At 38.0% G+C, this 27,893-nt stretch overlaps 1 pseudogene across 1 annotated transcript; it reads right to left on the reverse strand.

Moving 5' to 3' along the window:
* Positions 1-211: 211 nt before the first annotated feature.
* Positions 212-27,893, reverse strand: LOC308631398 (transcription factor AP-2 gamma-like; annotated as a pseudogene). The gene is made up of 3 exons: positions 27,637-27,893; positions 1,667-1,779; positions 212-1,498 (listed from the first exon to the last, which is right to left on the reverse strand). The product of its transcript is annotated as a transcription factor AP-2 gamma-like (transcript).

Genomic DNA, 27,893 nt, shown 5'->3' on the forward strand with positions numbered 1-27,893 from the left:
GTGTTCAAGGACAGACACTGCAGTGCTGGAGAAGCCACAGGGATCCATGAGGGCAGGTCAAGATCCTGCAAGCCTCAAGTGACAGAGGCCTTTGGATAGGTGGGTAGGGGAGGTTGGAAGCTCCTCCCCTAGCAAGAGGGTGTCCCAGTGTGTCCCAGTGGAGAAGGATTCCTCAGTCTTTTCCCTTCCTGCCCTCTGCTCACCCCCATTTTTACTTCTTGTGCTTCTCCATTTTCTCCAGGGTCTTATTAGAATCTGCTGGACTCTGGTCTCCGGGGTTCATATAGGATTTGTCTATGACAATCAGGGCTTCTTTGACCTACTTCTGCACTGCAGACACAGCGGTGCAGATGGCCTGGTTGCCAAACCTATGGGTGGGTAATCAGGCTGAAATGAGACAGGTGGTTCTGTAGGTACCTTTCCAAGATCAGGGAGAGCCTGTTGCTGCAGTTGGGTGTTCAGTCTTGATTGAGGAGGTCCATGAATTCTTTCCACACTTGCTGAGCCGCCCCCAGTGTATTTATTCTTCTTCCTTGCAATCTCGGTTTACCCTCCTGGGTGAGGCCTGGTTAAATATTCGGCCACTGGCTTACTAGGAAACTCAACTTCACAGACATACACAAAGTCCCAAGCCAAGTGAAAAGCTTTTCCTTCCACCAAGGATGTCAGGAGGGTCTCAAGAGCAGCTTTCCAAGTTTCCCAGCCGGAAGATTCAGCCCAGTCTTGTCCAACTTTTCTCCACAACGATTGGCCTCCATTTTTGGACTTGGCTTTTCTGAAAACACCTCCCAGCAGCCAGGCATTTAAGCATTCAGAAGGTGACAATCGCCTCCGCACTTCAGCCACAGTCACTTTATATTTGAACATGGAGCTGAGGAGAGACAGTCTTCCCAGACCCAAGCAGAAGACTTCATGGGATTCTGCACAGCTCCCACCAGCTCCTTCTGACAGGGGAGACCTAGGGGGTTCTTAATCATGGAAAATGGGACCTTTGCGGATTACAGTCTGATCAGGCCCAAGCTGGTGTGAGTTGACGTTCTGCACCTTTTCCATCTGGTGAGCCATGTCGTGGAGCCCCAGGTTCTCTGCCAGGTGGGTGGCATCCAGGGCGTGCGCACTGTGAAACAGCAGGTCTAAGCTGCTGTAGCCCATGGCGCCTCCCTCCAGCCCGGAGAGATGGGGGAGCAGGCCCGCCAGGCACCCTAGGTGCAGGACTGCTGCTGGTTGCTGGCGGTCACAGGCTGGTGCAGGGGATTGATGGCCACAGCATAGGCTTTGCTCAGATGCAAATAGGGATCGGCCGACTGAGTGTAAACCAGCCGCTGGTAGGGCGGTGGAAAGTAGGGTGGCGGCTAGTATTCAGGGACTCCAGTGTGGGACAGCAGCAGTGCGGAACTGTAAAGATGCTGCCCAGCGGAGGTTAGGTGGGGGATGCGTGGATTCCCGTGGCTACAAGCCCTGCAGCGAAGGTCTGGGCGCTTGGTTCCCCCGGGGCGCTCTGAAGCACCAACTCAGGACCTCGGGTCCCCAGCCAGATAAGTCAGAGCTTGCGCTCCAGGGGTAAGTCCGCTTGCGGCAAACACCGTGCGCACCGTGCTCGCTCATCAGCCTGCAAACGTTGGAGTCATAATTTAATTTTAAATAATGGCTATATTTTGACACTGACTTGTAAAATTCATGAAAAGTTCATGGTTGTCTCTTGATAGCTGCTGAAAATTTGTATTAGCACATGACTCAATCAGGAAGACGACTGCTTCTATTATCATTGTACCAAAAGTCCTATCGGTAAACAGAAGAAAATTTAAAATGAAGAGCATATAAACTGGAAAGAAGAAAAAGCAACTGTTAGAACTTGCAGATGATGTGACTGTATAGATAGAAATTTTTTTTAAAAATGATTGCTTAGCTATTAGCTCAATATTCAAAAACTAATGCTATATTGGAACACTAGCTATACTTACAAAGTAGGAGAGAATATCAAATGGTAACAAAATATACTGGCTCCTAAGAATGCATCCTACAAAATGATGCAAGTGTTTATGGGGATCATTATAAAAACTCTGTTGGGAAATGGGAAGAGGGGGACTACCTAAATGCAGTCTGCAAGAACTACAAGCAGGAAGACTCCATATTTTTAAGGTATCATTTTCCCTAACTTGAGCTAAAGGTTCACTAAAAGCCCAATTGAAAGTCCAGGAGGTGGGGCTGGGGATGTGGCTCAAGCGGTAGCATGCTTGCCTGGCATGAGGGGGTGCTGGGTTTGATCCTCAGCACCACATAAAACTAAAATAAAAGATGTTGTGTCCACAGAAAACTAAAAAAAAAAAAAAAATAATAATAATAATAATAATAATAATAATAATAAAATATTAAAAAATAAATATTGGGCTGGGGATGTGGCTCAAGCGGTAGCGCGCTCGCCTGGCATGCGTGCAGCCCGGGTTCGATCCTCAGCACCACATACCAACAAAGATGTTGTGTCCGCCGAGAACTAAAAAATAATAAATATTAAAAAAATTCTCTCTCTCTCTCCTCTTTCACTCTCTCTTTAAAAAAATAAATAAATAAATAAATAAATAAAATATTAAATAAATCTCTCTCAAAAATAAATAAATAAATAAATAAAAGAAAGAAAGAAAGCCCAGGAGGTTGTTCATAAGACTTGAAGGAGTACCTCACATGGCTCAGGGTTCTTAATCCAGGGGAATGAAGGGAAGGGGCTATGTAAACATGAGTAGAAGACAATTACATCTTTATTTTCACTAACCTCTAACTAAACTCAACATGACAGGCCACACAGGTTCAGCATGCCCTGTGCATTTGGTTAACCAATATAAATTAGATATTTTTATAGCAATCATTGCATGGTTAGAAATACTGTTTGTGTCTCTCATTTCTTCAAAATAACAGTAGTTATTAAGTTCATCGCCAGATTTTGTTCTTTTACATGCTAATTAATAGCCAAGGATGCCTATCATATTAACATTTCTAGTACCCTCATAACTGCACTTTAATAATTGCTTTTCTCTGTAATTCCAGTTGCAAATGTTCTGCATCTACTAGGTGCTCATTGGCTTCAGCAAACTGCAGAATGGATTTGTTCGTGGCACACACACACACACACACACAAAAAAAAAATGGTTAAGAAGCCCCAAAGTGGTTGGCATGTTACTGGAGCATTATGTTACTGGGGTATTATGGGCATTTCAATGAATTCTGTTCAGGCTTTGCTACCTGGAGTGTTACCATGGCAATTTCTCCAATGCAACAAAACTCCAGTCAGAGTCATTCATATTGTAGGCAAAGGGGTTCCCTCATTGGTGGGGGGGGGGGCAAGTGAGGGTTAACCCATGAACTGTTTAACATGAGGGCCTGCTCCCCTTCCCAGCCTGGGCCCCAGCAGGCCTTCCTTTATGAATGTCCATTGACAGCCATGGCCCATGGCTCCCCCTGTAGTCACTTCTGCTCACATTTTTTTTTTTCTCACCACTATGGTGTCTCCCCCACCCCCAAACACACACACCCACACCCCTTAGCTTGCTGAGAACTAAGCACAGATTTGAGAAGCAGAGTATGCAGGGTATAAGTCAGAGAGAATGAACCAGTTGACTAATCTTGGGATGTTCCTCAGCCTCAGCCTTCTCATCTATACAATGGAGATCACACAACCAATAGGGTTGCTGCTAGGATGAAAAGCATTTGCATTATTTTCTTTATGGTGAAATAAATTATCACATATTAAGACCCTACAAATAATCCTGTGAGGACAGTTATCACATATTAAGACCCTACAAATAATCCTGTGGAGGACAGTTGTAACCTCCACATCCAATTTAAAATACAAGTGTGTGTGTGTGTGGGGGGGGGGGGGGCATTCACAGTGCCAAACAACACATTCATTCATTCCCCAAAGCTTAGTATTAAAAAGAAAAAGGAAAAAAAGACTGGTCACAGTAGTGCATGCCAGCAGCTCAGCAGGCTGAAGCAGGAGGATCACGAGTTCAAAGCCAGCTTCAGCAACTTAACAAGCCCTTAAGCAACTAAGCAAGACCCTGTCTCTAAATTAAAAAATTTAAAAAGGGCTGGGGATGTGGTTCAGTGTTAAGTGCCCCTGGGTTCAATCCATGGTACCAATAATAATAATGACAGTAATATTTTTAAAAAGAAACAACTTTTATAGTATAATCTTTCCTTGGGAAAAACAATTTGATACTTTTTAAAAAATGATGATTTTCTTAATAACCCTAACTGGAAGGCCTTAGAATCAGCTATTCCAATTGATTCCTGAGGCCACCTGTGAAATCATATGATCAAAACAAGGTGCCCTGCTGCCCCGACCCATGGGGGCAGCTGAACTTCAGGTCGCTCGTGTGAATTTCCAGGGACACTAAATAAAACACAGACATACACTTTACCTTTAAACAAGCTTCAGGAAGGCTCCATGGCTTTCAGCCTCAAGCTCCCCAAATGGGAGAGCAAGGGAAAGTCAGGAGAGGCTGGCCAGAGAGAGGGAGCACGTTCAGAAGTGGGTTTTTATTGGGGGGACCTTCATTCTTAGAAAGTTCCATCCAAAAAAAGGTCAGAGGGGCAGGTTACAAAGGACAGGTGAGTGTAATTCGACCCAAGGGGCTGCAGGGCGGCACACCTATGTCTGAAGACAAGTCCTCAACTTCCAGGACCAGGCAACGTCCAGGTCACTACGAGATGTAGTGATGGTCAAAGCCTCTCTGCTCAGGGACTGAGAACAGGAATCATTCAGAGTGACCTCCCACAGTGCCCACCTCCTGTGAGGCCCTGGCACAGGAGGATCTCTCTACCTGTGTACTGGGACAGTACAGTTCCTGCACTTCTGCATCTTCCAGCTAATTGACATACACACAAGGTAAAGTCTCAGGTACCCTCAGAAATCTTCACTCCTTGATGTTTTCAATATGAACTGTTCTTTCTTTTATACTATGATGCCTGGAGCGAAAGTTGGTAGGATCAGATGTCATTTTTATTCTATGACATCATTATAAAATATGCAGTTTCCTTAACTGAATATTATTCTTATAAATAATCTGATAAATAATATGTCCATAAGAAATAGATAAATCTTGAAATGCTTCAAAGCTATGAAAATTATTCAAAGAAATTTTTTTAACAGGTGAGATGATAAAGCAATTGTAAAGAACTATAACTTAAGAGAAAAGAAAGCTGAGTACAAATAATAACCTTATAAGAATGAACATAAGAGAAAAGGAAATACTGTAGTTAGGCCAAAGCAAATTTATTTCTCTGTATAATAGCCACTCATATACATGAGAATGATTCTGCAAAATTATCTCAACTTTTGAGTGCACTTATTCGTTCATAGGTATGAACATAATCAAGGTTGTGTTTCTAAAAGAAGCTTTAGAATTGGGCTGGGGGCATAGGTCAGTGGTAGAGTGCTTATCCAGCCTGAGCAAGGTGATGGATGGATTCCATCTCTAGCACCACAAAAGAAAAAATTTTAGTTGTGATATGTTTTAAAGAAAAACTAAACACATCACAAATGTACACAATTGACACTGATTCAGGTCAGATTGGTAGGGCTATCCTCCTAGGCTGTCTGATGCAACAAATTCATATTTATAAAACATTTAAACCATATTGAAAAGCCACTTTAATCAATAGCCTGTTGTTTGTCATGCCATAATAACAACCTTAGACTGAAATAATAAAATAATATTTCAGCTTCTGATTTTAAAACTTAAGACACACTCATTCTTATGGATTTAATCTCTGGTAACAAAAAGAAAAAAAATCATAATAAGAACCAGAGGGTCTAAATTTTCCAGGTGGGTGTGGGGTTATATTGTTGTGGAATAATTGAAAATTGCTGCACAATTTTTTAAACCCTAGAAATAATATGAAAAATTTCATATGGTCATTTCTACTTAGAGAAATGTTTCTTCTGAAAATACCACAGACTTACAAAAATTTAACAAGTGTACTGTCACACTGGATCCATAAATATAATAACGTGTTGGGTTTTCAGGATAAGACTTAGGCTGCAGGAGAATTTTTTTCACTGTCTTAGAAAACGCACACAGACACACACACACACACACACACACACACACAATCTGATAATTTGAACATTCACAGTTGAGAAGAATTTAGAGAAACTTTATTTAGTGACCCTGTAGGAGAGTAAAATATCCTACCCCAGACACATTTCTTTGGCATATTTTAAATTGGATAATTCAGAGAAACTTCAGGCTCTGTGAACACAGGAATGGTTCTGAAAGGTGGTTCTTTTCCAAAAGAAAAGTATCTATCTACATTAGTAAATAGCAGCTGTGCATTGGGGTGGGGGGTCCATTTTATATCCCCCACCTTTTTTCTGCCTAGGAGGGCTGTAAACACAGCAAATAGAGATTGGGATTCTAACACCTGACCCAGATAGTTGGCCACAGGTGGTTGTTGCCTGGACGACCCCTTCTGCATCACAAGACACCCTTGCTGGCTGTGCATATCCAATCCTCCTATGATCTCTCCCCACCCCCACCCCTGCTGGGTTTTCCCTTTTTCCACCTTAATAAATTTGTATAGCTCTTCTCCAATTTAATCTCCATCAGGGTGTACCAGTGAACCTTGAGAGGGCCCAGTAGAAATGTCCCTTTTTCTGAGCAACACCATGTGTGGATAGTGATTTTCTTTTATAAATCCAAATCTAAATCTACACCCTATAAGCATTACTAAAACAAGAAAACTTAAAATATAAGAATTAACTAGCTTTGAGTGAGTTATGAGCTCCCATTTTTACCCCCAACGCAGATTTCAAAATCATATCAGTTACATATCCCCATTTTTACAAAATGCCATATTAGTAACTGTTGTATTCTGCTACCTTTCCTATCCTATACTATCCCCCCTCCCCTCCCCTCCCCTCCCATCCTCTCTATCTACCCCATCCACTGTAATTTATTTCTCTCCTTATTTATTTTCCCATTCCCCTCACAGCCTCTTATATGTATTTTTGTATAACAATGCGGCTCTCCCTCCATTTCCATGTAATTCCCATTTTCTTTCCCTTTCCCTCCCCCTTCATGTCTCTGTTTATTGCTAGTCTTTTCTTCCTGCTCTTCCTCCCTTCTCTAATCTTAATTGCTCTCATTATATCAAAGAAGTCATTTTGTATTTGTTTTTTAGGGATTGGCTAGCTTCACTAAGCATAATCTGCTCTAGTGCCATCCATTTCCCTGCGAATTCCATGATTTTGTCATTTTTTAGTGCTGCGTAATACTCCATGGTGTATAGATGCCACATTTTTTTAATCCATTCATCCATTGAAGGGCATCTGGGTTGTTTCCACAGTCTAGCTATTGTGAATTGTGCTGCTATGAACATTGATGTGGCAGTATCCCTGTAGACCCTCCTTTTAGGTCTTCAGGGAATAGTCCGAGAAGGGCAATAGCAGGGTCAAATGGTGGTTCCATTCCCAGCTTTCCCAGGAATCTCCATACTGCTTTCCAAAGTGGCCGAACCAATTTGCAGTCCCACCAGCAATGTACAAGAGTACCCTTTTCCCCACATCCTCTCCAGCATTTGTTGTTGTTTGACTTCATAATGGCTGCCAATCTTACTGGAGTGAGATGGTATCTTAGGGTGGTTTTGATTTGCATTTCTCTGACTGCTAGCGATGGTGAGCATTTTTTCATGTACTTGTTGATTGATTGTATGTCCTCTTCTGAGAAGTGTCTGTTTAGGTCCTTGGCCCATTTGTTGATTGGGTTATTTGTTATCTTGTTGTCTAATTTTTTGAGTTCTTTGTATACTCTGGATATTAGGGCTCTATCTGAAGTGTGAGGAGTAACTCACTCAAAGCTTATGTAAGAAATATGCTATGTCAAGAGCTTTGTAATGTTTTGAACAACCAATAAAAAAAAAAAAAAAGAATTAACTAAATATTTAAATTGCTCACAGAAAAAAGTGTTTGTTCTATAATTTACCAGCAATAGTGATTGCAAAAACTTCTTAAATACACTGGTAGGACTGTAGAAGCATGAATTAAATACACCCCATGGATACATTCAGGGGTCACCTAGCCACCACAGGTGAGCCTCCTTGGCTACAGCAGGCCCCATAGAAAGTGGATTATGGGCTAGGCATGGTGGTGCAGGGCTGTAATCCCAGCAGCTCTGGGAGGCTGGGCCTCAACAACTCTGTCTCAAAACTAAAAAATAAAAATAAAAATGGCTGGGGATATACCTCAGTGGTTAAGCATCTGTAGTTACCCACCCCCAATTAAGAAATGAAAGAAAAAAAGTAGACTGAGGAAAACCACATGCTTGAATGATCTCATCCACCCATTCTACACCATGAACACAATTTCCAGGTTTAGGGGAAGATATTCTTATATAAAACAGTGAATGAACCAACAAGCACTCATTGAAACAAAACATGACTTTTTTCCTAAGTAGGAAACAAGTCTCACAATTGACAGCATGCACAATTTATTTTCTACTGAGCATTCTTCTCTTTGACACAAAACCAAATCTCAATTTTTTTAAAATAAATGTTTAAGGTTAAAATCCATTGTGTTCCTGAAGAACATAAATAAGAACATTCTCCTTCCTTATCTTCCCCACCTGGTAATCTCAGTCCCTATTTTTATAACAATTGAGATTTTCAGATAGCTGTTCAATATCTACTAATTTAGATCTTATCAAATTTTCCTGTTTTATTAATTTGTTTTGCATACTATTGATAAGAGTTTTTTTCACTTCATTTTCTTTGGATTCATTCTCTCTTCTTTGTGAAGTACATCCTTCCTTTTCTTTTCCATTAAATTTATAGGTTAGTGAGTAGGTAGCATTTTTGAATAATATCATATTGAGATAGAATAAATAAAAGATAGGTAGAAAGGAGACAAAGGAAGAAAAGGGAGACTACTTTAAACTCAAAGCCTTGTGATAAATTTCCTCATACCTTCATTCTCTGGTCAGTTTTTCTCCAAGGGCTGTCACTTCCCAAGCCAGATTTTTTTCTAAGAGCCTGAGTTCCCAAAAGGTGCATCTCACTCCCTTGACAGCCGCATTCTTCCTGAATATGGATTCCTTGCTTTCCTGAATAAATCTTTGCTCCTCCCTCTCTCTGACATGGGTGTTTTGTTTTTGCTGCTTGGACTAACCAATAAGCTATGAGCCTTCCTTTTTATCTTGAATTCTCCCTTAGTGAATTTCTGTTGACAGCAGTGATAATTTCACCACTTTGCCCAACAGTTCACTAATCCTAGAAACACTGTATTCAATTTAACTTTACCAACCACTCAGACAAACCAAGGATTTAGATGGTAACATAGCGAAGGACTTACAGAGTCTGAGTCCTTCAGGCAGCACCTGCTCTAAGTCTTCTGGCAAGAAATTGAACCTGCAAGACTCCAATCAGTGGTTCCACTGCTTGCTCACATATTAGAGAAATTTTCTGTTGGGTCTTGAATATCCCAAATAATAGGACATTACAAAGAAGACTGAAGCTTCAGCCAAAGTTCCAGGAACCACCCAGGGTTATGGAAAAGGAGTCCAATGTCCACCAGTCCCCAAAATCACATGGCATTACAATTCCTTCTCCAGAGAATAAAACCACTAAATCAGGTGATGGAACCACAAGCAATACAGTTTCTGAAAGCCACATCCTAAAAATATTTAGAAAGTTTCATAATTTTAAATATCAGACATATTCATAATATGTTATTCATAATAACCTCCCAACGAAATAAAAAAATGTTATGTTTGTTAGTCAAAAACCAAACTTTATCCAAGTTTTTTTTTCATGGGTTAGATATAATTGACCCTGCCTCCATGCACATCTTATATGTGCAAGTATACCTTATCCTAAAGTGTATACAGGAAAAATTTAATGAATGCTACAGCACAGATAAGAGATAGTATATATTTTCCCCCACTTTGCGATTTATAATCTTGGAAGAAATTTTTTATTGCTGTGATATTAATGAGCATATAATAAGAATGCAATTTCTAATTTTAATCTAATTAAAATGCTAAGTGTTTTGTAAATTGCACTTCTATAATCATTGGTATTCATGTATCACTATAGTATACTGATTTAGTTCAAGTTGTGGAATCAGCCCAAGTGCTCAACTGATGAATAAATGAATACAACATTTACTCAGCCATAAAGAAGAATGAAATCATGTCATTTGTTAGTTAAATGAATGGAACTAAAGAACACCATGCTAAATAAAATATATGAAGCCAGATTCACACAGTCCAAGGGTAAAATGTTCTCTCTCATATGTGAAGCAAGAGAGGGGGGAAAAAAGGAATAAAAAAAGAATCTCATGAAAACAGACAGGAACCAATAGAGTAGAAGACAGCGATAGAGAGGTGAGAGGAGAAAAGAGCATGGGGAAGTCATGGGTAATGAAATCTACCAAATTAGTTATGTCCCTCCATGAATAAATCAAAGTGAATCTCACTGACATGTACAATTATAATGCACTAACAAAAAATAATAATAATAGAAGAGAGATCAGTAGAATAGAGTAAGTGGATGGGAGAGGAAGGGAAGGAATAGAAGGAAAGGTATTGGGGAATGAATGAGACTAATCAAATTATGATATATGCATATATTGTAAGGGTTCGGCGAATCGTTGGAGAAAGAGACCACAAGTGACCAGCTTCATGCAATGAGCAGGAGGGAGTTTATTGAAGAGGATGCTAATTCAGCGCGCTGAGGCTCAAGGCTCACTCAGGAAGGGAGAGCGGCCCAGAGCCCAGAGCAGAGGTCAAGCAGAGCTTAAGCACACTTTTTTTTTTGGGGGGGGGGGTTTGCATACATCAGAACAAATCATCATGAGGCGCAGGAAAATTCAACAACAACTCTTGAGACATGATTAGCACATTCATTGGTGGGAACAGGTTGGGCGGGGGTGATTGGTCACTCCTAAGCGGGTACACATTCAAACTGATTGGTTCGGGCCCTGTGACAAACTGCACAGGGCCCTAGGCTAAATGGCCAGTAGGGCATTGTTTTAACTATCTCAAGAATTTCAGGTTCTGGGTGTAGCAGAGGAACTTAACAATACCTAGTCTTTTACATTTTAATTTAGGCTTTGCAATTTAGAAGCTTTACAATGCCCAGTCTTTTACATTTTAATTCAGGCTTTTGCAGCTTAGAATCAGCTTAGAAATTTTACCTTTACAATATGAATATGGCATAATAAATTCCACTATTATAATTATAGTATACAAATAATAACAATTTTTGAAAGTCAAATGTTTTATGCTTCTATTCGTTTTCACTATAATATATTGAAAATACCCAATATTTTGAATCTAATGATATTTTTACCTCTTTTCCAAGCTAGCTCTCTATTCCATTATTGAAGATTAAAGTTTCTAATGGACAAGAAAGAATATACAGTATAAAAGGACAACTGAACTAAGCAGCCTTATGATCACACAATGATATGTTCAATGTCTATGTCATAGCACCATTTTCAAACACTTAAAAAGAATTAAAGTGTTTGACTCTTAAGAAAATACAGAAAGTTTTTTAAGCTCATCAACAAATGATTCAGGGAAAGTACATTTTTGAGGAAGTAGAAATTTACAGGCATTTTTGAGAGGACATGAGAAACAGATAGCTAGATTACATAAAAACTAATTAATGTCCTAGAGGACACTAACATCTTTATCTTTCCTTTCTGCAAAACTGCACTCATCAATTTAGCAGATAACATTTCAGTGTTTCAATTATAATCAAATAGTAAACAAGTAAGAGAGCTATGGGAGTATTATCCTAGATAATTAAGAAATAATGGGTACCAGTGAAGCCAGATTTACAGATAGGTAGTTAGTGTAGTTAGGTAAATCGGGTCTAATATCAAGTAAGATAAATGAAAAGGAGGCCATTTTTGAGAATGGAGTCCAGGAAACCAGAGCAACACTTGGGGAAATTGAAATGTTAATGTCCCCAAGGCCCCTGAACCCATTCTAAGGAACAGTTAATGAAACAGCTCCCAGCAAACAGGGAAATGATAATCAAAAGCTGCCCCAGGCCCTTCCTGCCCAGATTACTCCTCCAGCCCACCTATCCCCCACCTTTTGGGCCTTCCCACCTGCATTCTATCACTGAAAGATAAAGGGAAACAAAAGACATGAATATGGGAAAGCTGAAAGAAGACCTTAGCACTATATAAAAAAGGGAAGACCTTCACCTTCCATGGATTCCACCTCTTGGGTCCCCTTCTTCCTCCAGGGAGAAGTCTTTTCTGCTGTCCTTTAATAAAGCTTCTACTTTCCACTCTACACTTGCCTCAGCATGCTTCTCTGGTGTTATACCTCAGCATTCTGAGAAGCAAGCGGTAAATAGCGGTAACACCTGTTAAACAATGCCTTTGTAGAAGACTGAGAGGTCACACTATCACACTCTTTGGCAGTATTTAAAAGTGGTATGCCGCGTCCGGCAAAAATGGACCGAGTCCGGCGGGAGACGTCGGGATTAACAAAGACACAGGAGTCCGAGGTCCTTCATCCAGGGGGAATCTATCTTTATTAGCTCAGCACATACTTATATATTTTTTTTGCAAAAGGCATGGAAGGTTACTAGTAGGCGGGGGCAAAGGGGAAGGAAAAACAGGTGGTTCATGTCGACTCATAATGAGCCTTCAACCAGGAACCTTATCAGACCCAAGCAGGTCAGGGCGTCCCCACATGACCATTACAGGCTGAAATAATATGAAAACAGACACCACAAATCCTTCAAGGCCTTGTGAGCTCCTTCAAGGCCCTGTGAGCTGGCCTCTTTGACGTGCACAAAAATCAGGGCTGGATCCAAGCCCTGAGGGCCGGGGGGAGTCCGTGCCAGCAGTGGTACAGAATTTTCTTTCTTTTTTTTTTTTTTGTCAGTTGAAAGTTTATTATTGTGTCCAATCTGTATTACGCAGCACTAAAAAAATGACAAAATCATGGAATTTGCAGAATTTTCTTAAGTAGTGATTTGAAAAAACATTCAAAGCACATAATTTTATGCTTTAGAATTGAAACTAGAAAAAACACATATCTATATTTTGGAGAAACATATTTGGTTTTATGCCTTTCAGAAATATACAAAAATGTATAATGCAGTTTTTAAAAAGCTATTCAATACTAACAGCACAGGCCTAAGGCAATTGGATTATCAGTGGGTCCCAGAGACAGGTAGAAATGTGTAAAATTTACAGGACCCACTAAAGAACTTTGTGTGTTGAAATAACCCTTCAAAAGTTCTAAAAAAAATAAGTGAGGAAAATATCCTAAATTCAATTCATTGTTGTTATTTAGAAACCTGAGGCTACAGCTAAACCCTAGATCAATACTTTCAAATCATTTAAGCTATTTTACACTTTTATATTCAAAAGTGTATATATTATATTGCTTTCTTCCCCAGTCAAAAGTGCCCTTCATATTTCAAGAAAAAAATTCTGGATCACTATAGGTAGGACATATACTTCGAGTCACAGTTACCTAGGAATATTATATTTTATATTCCCTTTTTGATTTAAAGGGAAAATTCACCATAACATTTACTTATTTTTATTGATTTTATTTTTTTAAATATACGGCAGCAGAATGCATTACAATTTTTATTACCCATATATACCATAATTTTTCATATCTCTGTTTGTATATAAAGTAGGTTGACACCCAATTTGTGTCTTCATACATGTACTTTGGATAATGATGCCCATCACATTCCACCATCCTTGCTAACCCCCTGCCACCTCCCTTTCCCTCCCACCCTTCTGTCCTATCTAGAGTTCATCTATTCCTCCCACGCTCCCCCTCCCTACCCCACTATGAGTCAGCCTCCTTATATCAGAGAAAATATTTGGCATTTGTTTTTTGGGATTGGCTGACTTCACTTAGCATTATCTTCTCCAACTCCATCCATTTATCTGCAAATGCCATGATTTTATTCTCTTTTATTGCTGAGTAAACATCCATTGTGTATATATATCACATTTTTAACATTTACTTATTTTTTAATATTTATTTTTCAGTATTCAGTGGACCCAACATCTCTATTTTATTTTTATGTTGTGCTGAGGATCGAACCCAGCACCCTGCGCATGCCAGGCGAGCACGCTACCACTTGAGCCACATCCCCAGCCCTAACATTTACTTATTTAAGGACAGTTTTCTGTCCTTTATCAGGTACTTTGGAATGATGTGATCTCACTTTTCCCAAACAACTCACACAGAGAAGAAGATTTTCCTTGAGACCCATGAGGCCTGAGTTCTCCTCATAATACCCTACAGGCCTGGCAGGGGCACTGAGAATGGGTCCTTATAGTCATTTAGTTTGCTTTTGCTTAAAGAATCCCCTACAATTCCACAAGCTTCAGACCCCACCAAGCCTGGATCTCTCCTCACTTGGCACTCTGGGCTTAGCAGTCACATGAACTTTTATTAAATAAAATGCTATTGTTTTCTGTAAGTATGCAAACACATCCTAGTCTTCATATTTCTGGGAAATGTGTTCACATACTATGAATACCGAACTTTTTACTAGTTTATCAAAAGTTCTTTTTAAAAAACTCCAAGTTCAAATGCCCATAAAGACACTGATTCCTGTTTCCAGGGCTATTTCCCCAATGCCTACATCAATGCATTCACAGGGGGCCTTCCTACACATACCAGGTTGATGCAGATCCAACTCACTATAGGCAAACAACAAGCATGCTACTGAGGAAAGAAGAGGCTGACTCAGTTAAAATATCAGCAGGAGTTTAGACCCTGTTATCCAAGGCTTTATAGACTATATTGATCCTCTTAGCACTCATAGCATTACTTGAGATTGAACATGTTCCTTTAGCAATAAAGAGTATAGACAGCATTTATCAAATAAGGACAAACAATCCATGTCTACTAAATGACTTGACTACTGAGAGAAAACTCTTAGAGTTTAACAAAGACACTACTGAACAATTTTTTAATAAATGCTCATGACGTTATATGGGAGACTGTTCAGAGCCTCCGTTCTACATGCCCGTGATTTATACCAAGTATTTAAGGTTGATTGTGTTCTCAGATAAGAATAACTTGTACACTACAGTTGTGTTGCTATTAGATGACATTGTGGATATTTATACTTGAAACTGGTAATACTGTGCAAGAACTTGTAGGATTAATACACTATCACCAAATATGATATAAAGTAATGCTTTCCACGAGGCTTCAATGAAGACAGTGTACAAATCTTCAAATCAAGGTATCAATATGGAGATTCCTCAGGTCAAGCATATTACTTGAACATCATGGATTTGCTTCTCATGTAGGCCAACAAAATAGACTTGGTCTGCACCTCCAGTCAGGGGCAGGGACTTTCCATGAGCGATTTTTTGAACTTAATGGAGAGGTTGAAAATAAACATTATCATCAATGGTTGAAAATAAACATTATCACTCTTAGAAGAGTGACTCAAAGTGTATGTCCTACCTATAGTGACCCAGAATTTTTTTTCTTGGAATATGAAGGGCACTTTTGATTGGGGAAGAAAGCAAAAGGAAGCTTCTGGAGAAAAATTACAGGTGCAGAGATTCCAAGTCAGACCTACTCACTGAATTGACTCCCTGGATCTGTAAGTGTGGTCACTCCTCAGATATCACCATCAAGGAATGAAATTGATAATATGTACTTCAATCCCCCTTAGAGTAGTGGGGGCACAGAAGCTGTCAGGTAGAGTTTGTGCTTTACCTACATGGAGCAAATGATGCAGCTGTTAAATTCCAACTGTGTAGTTGCTACATGGGAGAAGAGTGAACCCTATACTTCAGAGTGACAATCCATGAGACAGATTTAAAGCACTGGATAAACAATCAAAACATGGACATTTTATTATTCTTCCTCTTTTTCCTCCAAATACCCAGAAATTAATAAATGGCAGATTCACGGGGAAAATGATAAAACAGAGTTACCTTCTTCCTCCACTTGTGCCTCCCAAAAGGAAGTAAAGGAAATGACAACTGCTCATACAGAAAACTGAACTCTAACTCAGAATCTGTGTTCAAATTTCCCCTAGAGTTCCCTTCAAGAATTTCCCACATAAAACACTCTCATCTTGACTAAAAGAGTTTTAGAAGGCAGCCCAGGCAGTTGCTCATATTTTTAAAATAATAGATCTTGTGTCATAGACTATATATAGTTGTAGTCCACACAACTTGGTTTAACCTCAGGGACAGAGAGAGTAGAGAGGAAAAGAAAAGAGAGAGAAAGGGGGAGGAGTGAAGAGGAAGGGAGGAGGAAAAAGGAAAGCACAAGCCAATGGTACAGGCTATCTAGAAACATTTTACCCTCTGTGCAAAATTCTCCTGACTCAAAATCTCCTTCTGATTAAAAAGATCATGTCAAAATGTGCATGATCTCTGAGAGTGCAACTTCCAGCAAGTCCTGTTCTGGAAGAGCTGCTCTCATGACCAAACCTCATGCAGGCTGACCCATAAGGAAGAATGGTTTCCTCCTGAGAACCAGCATTCAGTCTGTATGGGAAGAGATTTATGCATTTTTTTAGATATCTTTGTACTTCTCATTACTTTCATGTTGGTGCTCAAGAACATTTCAGTTTAGTCATAAAGTCTACAGGAAAGGACTTAAAGCACTTCTTAAGGAAATGAAGGTTAGCCAGTAAAAGCATTGAGCAACACTGAGATCCATGGCTTTGTATTGGAACCTAATTTTCTACTCTGCCAGCAAATTCCTCTTTAAAATTTCTCACAAACAGGAGGCTGAGGCAGGAGGATGGCAAGTTTGAAGCCAACCTCAGCAAATCAGCAAGGCACTAATCAACTTAGGGAGACCCCATCTAAGAAATAAATAAATAAAAAGAGCAGGGGATATAGCTCAGTGGTAAAGTGCCCTGTGATTCAATCCTAAGTACAGCAAAATTAATTAATTAATTAACTAATTTAATTTCTCACAGGATAGCACAGACATGAAAATAAACTCTTTATGACTTGGTAATAACAGATTTCAAATACAAGTTTTAAGTACCTTACTTGTACACACATACATACAAGTACTTCCCAAATACACAGAAAACAAAGAAATATTGGCTTATCTATTAACTTATCTATCTTACCTAATGAGATTAATAACATTTATTCTCCATTATTTCTACTCCCACAAGTCATACTATCATAATAGGAGCCCTAAGGAATTATCAAATGTATTTTTTCTAGTCTCTGTGAACCTTTAAAGCCACAAGCCATTTAAATAGAATCTTGACATTTGAAGAACCATTACAGCCATCTCTTCCCTGTGGAGATTGACCTTATTATCTAAAATGGTTGTGGCAATGTAAATTTATTTTTAACATTAATTTGAATACTAAATACAACAAAATAAAAAGAGGTAATACATGAAAGCTAGCACTGATATTTACAGAGTCAGCCAGAGAGCCACAGAGAGCTGCGCTTAGAAACACATCTACTGCAGGCAGGTGTACTGCCCCTCCCCACAGAGCACCTACACTGTGACTCCTTAGCAAGAATGCTCAGGGTCAGAGGGGGCACTCTCTTGGGTTCCAGGGAATGCAATACCAATGAAAAACAAAGAGTAAAACTGCTTACAACATCAACATCATGAAATTAAAACTAAGGAAACGGGAGAGGCAGCAAAGCCCTCTGCTCCTCTCATGGCAAAGGTTTCTGACGCCACATTTCCTCCAAGTAAGTTATAGTGACCTCCAGTGACTTATTTTTTAATTGTACTTCAGTGACTGTGTGTGGAATTATCTGGTAATTCATTTCTACAAGCAAATTAATTAGTCTGGTTATTTTTAAATCTCTTAGCAAAATGATAGTAATTTCTTGCAGGACTTAATGACTGGGTTTCATGTAAATGCCTCATTTTAATTAATTCATGGAGGTGGTTACACAAAGCTAAGTTAAAATTGTGTCTGAAATTCAGGTCGGTATTTGCATGTTCATTTGTTTCAGGGACTCACATACAGTATGGCCTTAAATGAGTGAAATGAAATCATTAAGCCAGTTGGCACAGAGGGATGAATGGTGGAAGGGTAACTTTGCAATGCTTTTCCCTTCAGGCTAAACTTTCCCATGATGACAAAGCTTAATCTGGATCCATTGCAGTAAAGTGAATTTCTTGAAAGTCACATTAATTTGTCCTCCTGCCCACAACTTGCTTTCTTTTTGGGGAGTGTAGGGTAGGGAATGGTACTGAAGGATTAAACTTAGGGATACTCAACCATTGAGCCACATCTCCAGCCCTATTTTGTATTTTATTTAAAGACAGCATCTCACTGAGTTGTTAAGCGCTTCACTGTTGCTGATGCTGGCTTTGAATTCATGATCCTCCTGACTCAGCCTCCTGAGACTCTGGGATTACAGGAGTCCACCACCAGGCCCAGTCACAACTAATTAAAAAAAAAATTTTTTTTAATGAGGGATGCAGGGAGGGAGTGAAGGACATGAGAGATGTTTTAAAAATTTCTCAAGAAACAGAAAAGCCCTGTGATCAAGATTTTTAAACTTTTTTTTAATTGTCAGATTAAAATACCCTGAGGTTGGGCGGGGGATGTGGCTCAAGTGGTAGCTCGATTGCCTGGCATGCATGCGGTGGCCCTGGGTTCGACCCTCAGCACCACATACAAATAAAGACGTTGTGTCCGCCGAAAAAAAAATATATTAAAAAATTCTCTCTTCTCTCTCTCTCTCAAAAAAAAAAAAAAAAATACCTTGAGGTCTGCTGAAACCATTTGGCTAGCATATCATAGCATTAATCCAGAGCAGAGCAATCAACGTAACTACCTTGAACCCACAAAAATCAGAAGCAGAACAAATCACAAAACACAAGCATTTGAACATTTAAAACAATCTGAATGACAAATCATTTTTCTACTAAGCAAAAGCCCTCTCGAGAGAGGAGCTGGAAGTTTCCCAGAACATGCCAGGAAAATCCAGTTTTATTCCTGTACTCTGCTGCTGTGCCTGCCAGTGTAGTGCCAGAGTTCTCTGGTCCACCTCACTCTTCAGAGTACCAAATGCAAGGATCTACACTATGCAGGACAGAGCCAGTTCGACGGCTACAACTTTTTCTTAAGTAGTTCCTATGAAACTCATTTGTAATGAAATGGCGTAAGTGATGGCACTTACAAGGTCCTATTATGTTCACTCACCTCATCTCACCTGTCAATATTCTAGCGCTAATTTTAGGTTTCACTAGAACTTGCACTTACTCAAAGAATATGCAAAACAGCACCCTACATTTAGGTTCACAAAAGTCAAAACATGCTTCTTATGTTTTAGATGCGAGGAAAAACAATTTTAATCCACCCTATTTTAGTGGTGGGATTTGAAGATACTTTTAAAGCTTCATTTTCAGAAACAAACCAGCGATTACATTTGTCAATATTTATTAACAATAACAACACAATTTCTAAGTTTTCAATATAAGTTTAAAAAGATCTGCTGTACTCACAAGTACTCCCGCCACTCCTGTGCTGCAGGTCTGAGAATTCAAAAGAGCGAGCATCCTAGGAGAGCAAGGTTCCAGGGACAGGGTTCATGTCCACATTCTCGGAGGCTCCTCCACCCCACATCCAATATCTCACTCGATACAGAGGTCTCTTGTCGCACATCCTCCCTGCCTTTTCTCTCCTCTCTGATGTGGGGCAAAGGTGGAACCTGCAGACACATCCACTCATCTGCCATTTTTCACTCCTTGCCCCACACACCTGCAGAGCCCCTAGGTCCAGGCTGCTCTGGTGGTAATACAGGGAAGTGCAGGCAGGGACAGTAAATCTTAAACCTGGCTGGCTACTGGCAATGCTGGGGAGGAAGAGCTACACACCCACTTTCCTGGCTAGTTTATCCTATGTTTCCCACTCTCAAGAGAATAACATTTCCATATATTTCAGTCTAAAGAGGCCAAGTACGATGAGTGATGCTTGCTCATTAACTGGAAATAACTGACTTCTATAGACTACTTCATCCAACAACAGCACAATTCACATTCTTCTCAAGCTCACATAGAACTCCAACCAAGATAGATCACATGCTAGGATATAAAACATAACTAAACAAATTAAAAGAATAATGATCACACAGAACGTGTCCTTGGACAACAACAGAGTAAAGTAGAAAACTATAACAGAATAATACACCAAAATTCCTAAAATATTGAAGATCAAACAATATACTTCTAAATAGCACATGAGCCAAAGTCTCAAGAGAAATTAGAAAGCATTTTGAAAATTAAAACATTTGGTTAAAATTTGAGGGATGTAGAGAAAACAGTACTTAGAAGTAAGAGTTTAGCACTGGAAAAATATACCATTAATAATTTAAACCTCCACCTTAGAAAAATAGAGAAAGAGCCTAAATAAAGCAGAACAAAATAGAACAAGAATCAATGAAGTTTTTTAAAAGGAAAGCAATATCAAAAGGTCAATAAAATTCAAAGCTAATTTTTGAAAAGATCAATAAAATTGATAAAACTCAAGCCAAGGTAACTGAAAGAGAAGGGGAAACAGCAAAGAGAGAAGAAAAAGAGGGTAGAGGAGGGGAGGAAAGATAAGAGGAGAAAAAAACAGACCTAAAAGATTTTAAAACTACTAATGTCAGAAATAAAAGAATTTCATTACCACTGATGTAATAGACATTAAAAGGTTAACAAGAATATTATGAAAATTATGTATGCTTATGAATTTTAAAATGCACTGATTCCTTGAAAGACACAAAATATCAAAACTCAGTGTCTTTATATATTCATTATGCTATATAATAGAAAAGCACAAACCGGGTAGATTGATATTATTTTGAATTGACCAGAAACTTATTTCTCATCTTACTGGAGGATGAGTAGGTTCAAAAATCAATGCAAACCATCAGCAGTTTCAGTTGTCTGATGAGGATCCACTTCCTGGAATATGGATGAATGTGTTCTCACATGGCAGAAGAGGTGAGGACTCCTGTGGACTCTTTTATTAAAGCATTAATCCCATTCATGAGAGTCTACCTTCAGAAATTAACTGCCTCTCAAAGGTCCTACCTCCTAATACCATCACATAAGAGACAATGTTTCAATTAATATATTTAAAAGAGATACTAACTCAGTCTACAGCATTCACAAAAGCAGAAATAGATAATGTTAAGTAGGTTTCGTTTATATCTAAAAAGGAAAAAAAGTGAATAATCAACAGCCTTCTAATAAAGAAAACACTAGGTGCAGAAAATTTCAATGATGAATTATACCAAGAATTCAAGGAAAAAATGAAGACAATGATTTATATTCTCTCTCAGAAATAGAAGAACATAAAACATTTCCCAAATCATTTCATGGGGCTGTATGCCAAAACAAGATAAAGTCATAAATAGAAAAAATATGTGCTGACTAGTATCTTTCAGGAACATATGATTTTAAAAAATTCTCAACAAAAGTATTAGCAAACAGAATCTAGCAATACATAATAACAATTCTACACTAAGACAAAGTGATATTTGCTCCAGATGTGCAAGGCTAGCTCAACATTCAAAATACAGTTAAAGTAAGTAACTCATCAATCAAACTAAAGAAGAAAAATCATTTGATCATATAAACAGATCCAGAAAATGCATCTGACAGACTTCAATGCTCATTCATGACTAAAACTTTCAGGAAACTAGGAATACCATGGAAATTCCTCAACCTGATTTAAAAATCTATCAAAAACAAAACAAGGAACCCAACAGTAATGTTATACATAATGTGAACAACTGAGTGATTGCTCCTATTATCAGGAAGATGGCATGAATGCCCCATCTTACTGTTCCTGGATTCTTAGCTAATGCAGTAAAACAACAAAATTAAAAAATAAATAAATAAAAGGTATACAAATTTGGAATAAAGAAATTAAATGCTTTTATTCACAGATGACTTGATTTTTTTTTTTATGTAGGAAATCTCAAAGATTCAACCGGAAAATCTTCTATAATTAAGAAGTGATTATACAATGTTGCATGATATAAAGTTACTATACAAAGTCAACTACTTTCCTATATACTCTCAAAGAACAATGGGAATATGAAATTAAAAACACAATACTTGCCACAGTCTGGCTGGGCACAAAATCACGAGCCACTCAAACAGGAACAAACTTTATTTTGAAACTCCTGCCAATGCCCTGTATGCTCTCGGGAAATATGCCGACCCACACATGTGGCGTTCTCCCAGGCACCCACTCCAACAGGAAATCCCTCCTCCGGAATTCCCTCCAACCGCACTTCCCCAACCAATGGGAACTCTCCAGGAGTCCCTTAGCAGGCCAAGGTGGACAGCAGGGGTCTAATATCCGTATGAATGCAGATCTTAACATAATCATATCATCTCAATGGCTTGCTGGTGTCACCTTTCAACCAAAAATGCCGTGCATCATATTACTTGGCTATGGCGTTTAGCAAATACTATTTGCATTAGTATCAAGAAAATGAATATTTTGACATAATCTGTTAAAATATAGTCAGAGTCTATATGAGGAAAATTTAAAACCTCTATTGAAAAAAATCAAAGAAGATTTAAATAAATGAAGAGATGTTCCATGCTCATAGATCAGAAAATCAATGTTGCCAAGAGGTCACTTCTTTTTAAAATGATCTATATATTCAATACTATTCAGTGAAGACACCAAAAACTTATTTTGCGGAAGTTGACAAACTTATTCTAAAGTTTGTATACAAAGGCTAAAGACCCATATAGTCAACAACATTAGAGAATAAGAAAACATGTATAGGATTTGCAAATGGATCCATGGAACAAAATAGAGAATCCAGAAATGAAAGCACATAAACACAGTTACTGTTCTTTTACAAAAAAGCAAAGGCAATTCAATGCAGGAAAGATACCCTTTCCAAACCAAGTAAAATCATTGTATATTTATAGGTTGAAAATGGAGGAAAAGGAAGAGGAGAGACAAAGAACCAGCATCAGCAGCATACATAAATAAAGAAAGAAAGAAAGAAAGAATCTAGATATGATCTGTGTTATTCAGTTTTTCATTGCTGTTACCTGACACAAATCAGAAAAGGAAAGATTTAATTTTGGCTCGTTGGCTCACAGTTTCAGAAGTTGAAGTCTTTGGTTGGCTGGTTTCATTTCTTGAACTTGAGGTGAGGCAGAATATCTTGGTGGAAGCATTTAATGAAGAAAAGCTGTTCAGTTCAGGGCAACCAGGAAGCAGAGAAAGAGAGGCAGAGAAACAGGCAATGGAGAAGATAATCTCCAAGTTAGGTCACAAGTGACCTACTAGCTCCAACTATGTCCCACCTCCCAGAAGTCTATTCAGCTATCAATGGATTAATCCTCTGATGAGGTCAGAGAACTCAGGATCCAATCACTGCCTAAAAGCCCCACCTGTGCAACTTGATGCACTGGGGGCGACGATTTCAGCACATGAGCCCTTTGAGGGACAATTCAGATCCAAACCATAACACTAAAACAATCCTTGCTCCTTTCAATAAATATTTACTCAACCTACACATTAGATCTAATTTTATTATCATTATTAATATTGTTTTAAATTGGAAACTCATAATTATATATATTTATGGGGTAACATGATTTTTTTATATATGTGTACAATATGGAATTATTAAAAGGTCAAGCTCATTAACATATCTAGTCACTGATCTGATATTTTTGTGGTAAAACATTTTAAACTTACTTTTAGTTATTTTGAAATATAAAATGAGGTTCTCATTTCATTCTTCTACATGTTATCCAGTTTTCTCAAAACCACTTGTTAAAAAGGCTATCTCTTCTCCAATGTATGTATCTGATATCTTGTCAAGGATCAGATGACTGTACATATGGGGATTTATCTCTATATCTTCTATGGTATTTCACTGGAGGGCTTGTCTTTTTTAATGCCAGTATCTGGTAACAATCAGTTTACTCACTACTTCTATGAATTAAACTTGAAGACCTAAATTTAAACATAAGACATTTATAAAATAACATCAGAAAGTGTCTAGGTAACCTTGAATTTGACAGTAGTTTTTAAAATTTAATAGCAAAATATAATCCATGAAAGAAAATACTGGTAAATTGGAACTTTGATAAAATGAAAAACTTTAAGAACCTGGGAGGCTGAGGTGGTAGGAGTGCATGAGTCCAGTATTTAAGACAAGCCTGGGCAATATAGTGAGATACCATCACAAATAATGCATGAATCAATCAATTAATCAATCAATCAATAACTAATGCTCTGAAAGAAAATGTTGAAAGAATAAAGAAACAAATCATAGACTGGGAAAATATATTTACACAACAAATATCTTATTAAAATCTGCATCCAAAGTATAAAAGTAACTCCAAAAATTCAATAATAAGAAAAAAACACAATTAGTAAATGGACTTTTAAAAATCTGAAAACCCATTTTACCAAAGGAAATCTACACATGGAACAAAAGCTTAGGAAAAACTACATAATACCATGTGTCATTAGGGATTTTCACATGATACCACTATGCCACAATTAAAATGGCTATTTTTTTTTGAAAAATGACAATATCAAATACAAGTGAGAATATGAAGTAAAAGGAACTTTCATGTGTGTTTGGTCAGAATGAAAAATGGTACATTCATTTTGGAAGACCACTCTGAAGTTTCTTGAAAAGATAAACATAGTTTTACTTCACAATCCAGCAATTTTATGCCTAAGTATTTGTCTTAATGAGTCAAAAATTTATGTTCACACAAAAGCCTGGAAGGTTTGTTCATAATAACACAAAATGGGAAGCAACCTAGATGTCTTTGTCCTGGTTAATAGATGAACACAAGGTAATTCATCTATACAACAGAATATTATTCAGCAATAAAAATTAATGAGGTATCAGTCCATAAAAAGACATGAAGGGATCATAAATGTATACTGGTAAATGAAAGATGGTAATCTGAAAAGGCTATATACTTGAAAGTTCCAACTATATGACATTTTGGAAAAGGTAAATCTATACAGACAGTTAGAAAAATCAATGTTTACCAGGAATTTAGGAGGAGAAAGAGGAAGGATGAATAGGTGAAGCACAGGGGCTTTTAGGGTGGTAAATCTATTCTACTGAAAACTGTAATGGTAGATATGTATAATTATGCCATTTGTCAAATCCCACATAACTGTGTAACTCAGAGTGAAACAATGTAAGTTATGGAGTACAGCTAATAATGTAGGGCCAATTTGGGGTCATTAATTGCAGCAAATGTACCACACTAATGCAACAGTCTTGTATCTATAAAAGAAATTGAAATTAGGGGAAAGTATGTGAGGTAGAAGGGTGGGTATGGTGTGGATACATGTCATTGCATGTATTATCTGCCCTATTAGTTTGTATTGATAAGACATTCACCTTAACACAGCAGAAAATAAAAACAAATAAGAAATGAATGAAGTTGGAGGAAAAAAGAAATATCAGCTTAGAAATCAATTAAATAAAACACTTCTAAAATTGGGGGTAACCTATAAAAACAAAAGCTGGCCCTAGAAGAAACAAAATAACCTTGATAAATCTCTAGAAGAATGACAAGGAAATTTAAGAATAGACACAAGTTACCAATATTAGGAATGAGAGACATTATATCACTAAATATTCTATGGATATTAAAAGAAAAGTCAACTGGTCCTGGTGGCACATTCTTGTGATTCCAGTGGCTCAGGAGACTGAGACCGGGGAATCACAAGTTTGAGGACAGCCTCAACAACTTAATAAGGCCCTAAGTAACTTAGTGAGACTTTCAAAATAAAAAATGAAAAGAGCTAGGGATGTGGATCAGTGGTTAAGCACCCAACCCGTGCCCCTCAAAAAAAAAAAAAAAAAAAAAAAAAAAAAAAGAAAAGTAAAAAAACCTCACTTATGAATTACTTTATGCCAATAAATTTGACAACTATGATAAAATGAATAAATTCTTTCAAAGTTAAGAATAAACCAAAACTTAAGAAGAAATAGAGTTGGTCAATAGTCTTGTATCTATAAAAGAAATTGAAATTTTAGTTAAAAACCCTTCTACAAATAAGAATCCAACCTCAAGTGGCAACAATATTGAATTCCAATTATAAAAGAAGTAATGCAATTTTACACAAAACTATAAAGAAAGATGAAGAGGGAGTGCTTTTCAACTCATTTAATAAGTCCAACATTATTCGTATCAAAAAAAATTTAAAAAACAAACAGGAAAGAGCATTGCAAGAGAATAGTACAAACTAAGATCACTAATTCCCTAATGATCCCCCTACCCGCAGCAGTGCACCATGATCTTGGATGCACAAATTCTAAGCAAAACTTGACAAAGAAAATTCAACAACATATGAAATACAAAAGTTTTACATACTGATGCAATGTTGATTTAACATTCCAAAACTGATCAATGTAATTTCCCATATTAATAACCTAAAATTACACATATATGTAATATGCATATACATATACACATATAGTCATAAAACCACCTCAATAAATGTAGAAAAGTATTTTCCCATAACCCAATATCAACTTTTGTTTTAAAGTTTTGGCAAACTGGGAACAGAAAAAAAGTTCCTCAGTCTGACAAAGGGAATCTATTAAAAACTTACCAGAAACATAATACTTAGTGACAACAGACTGAATACTTAACCACATCCTCAGGAACAAAAGGTGTTTTGTCCATACCATTTCTTTCCGTTTGCTACTAAAGGTTCTGCGGATGTACTCAGTGAAGGGAGAAAAAAAAAATTAAAAGCATACTAGTGAAGAAGAAAAAAATTAAATTAACTTTATTTGCAGAAAACATGATCACATATTAAAAATCAGACTGAATTTTTTAAAAACTTGTAGAACATACACTTAAAAAATCAATTGTATATATGGTAGACATGAACGTTCATAAATAGAAATTTTAAAATGATGTCATTCTGTTGTGGGCCAATCGCTCAGAAAACACTCTCAGTCCGAATTTTGTCCAAACTGGAGAGTCTTTATTTAGCCACCTGGCAACTGCTCCCTGCAGGACCCAAACTGTATCTGCCAGGAACAGCACCTGGTCCAAGTTCTATGGGGTTCAGAAGGGGAAAAAAATCACATCCTCTAAAATGTATGTGCAAGCAAGCAAGAAGGACACAGAAACTCAAGTTAGCAATCAGCCAGCCAATGCATAGAACTACATTCTTATTCCGAATACATTTAGTACAAAAACAACTTGTACAAAAAAATAAGTTATATAACTAGGGTTACATCTAGGTCACTATGGTAGAACTTCAAAATGGAGTCACTCAGTCTAGGCTTTTGTTGTTGGGTTTTTTGTTTGTTTGTTTATTTTAGTTGTCAGTAGACTTTATTTATATGCGGTGTCGAGAACTGAACCCAGTGCCTCACCCATGCTAGGTAAGCGCTCCACCATAGAACCACAACCCCAGCCCAAGGCTAACTTCTGTTAAGTACAGCGAAGATAACTTAACATTACTTATCCTATGATCTTACCTTGTAGTATCTATTAACCTCCTACATTTTATAGGGTGCTTACTGAGCTGAGCCATAATCTACGTTGAGTTATAACAATTCAAGAGAGCATCAACAATATAAAATGTGTAGGAATAAATTTTACAAACAGCATTCAATGAAAGGCGGCAGGTGGGACTCACAGCGCAGGTGCAGGCGCGCCCACGAGGTCCCCTTGCAGCTTTCCTAGAAGTGCGTGGGCTGCAGGGAGCTCTGAGAAGAAGACTGACGCCCGCCGCTGGGCGTCGCTGCCAGTGCTCTGTTTCCTGTTTGTATGCAGGGTCCTTGGGATCCTGCTTCTGTCCTTGAAGTCCAGAGTGCTGCAGAAGGATGCAGAGCAGGAGTCGCAGATGAGGGCAGAGATCCAGGATATGCAGCAAGAGCTTTCCACGGTTAACAT

This window comes from Spermophilus citellus (assembly GCF_964194105.1).
Source record: "Spermophilus citellus genome assembly, chromosome: 12".
In the NCBI taxonomy this organism is placed as follows: Eukaryota; Metazoa; Chordata; class Mammalia; order Rodentia; family Sciuridae; genus Spermophilus; species Spermophilus citellus.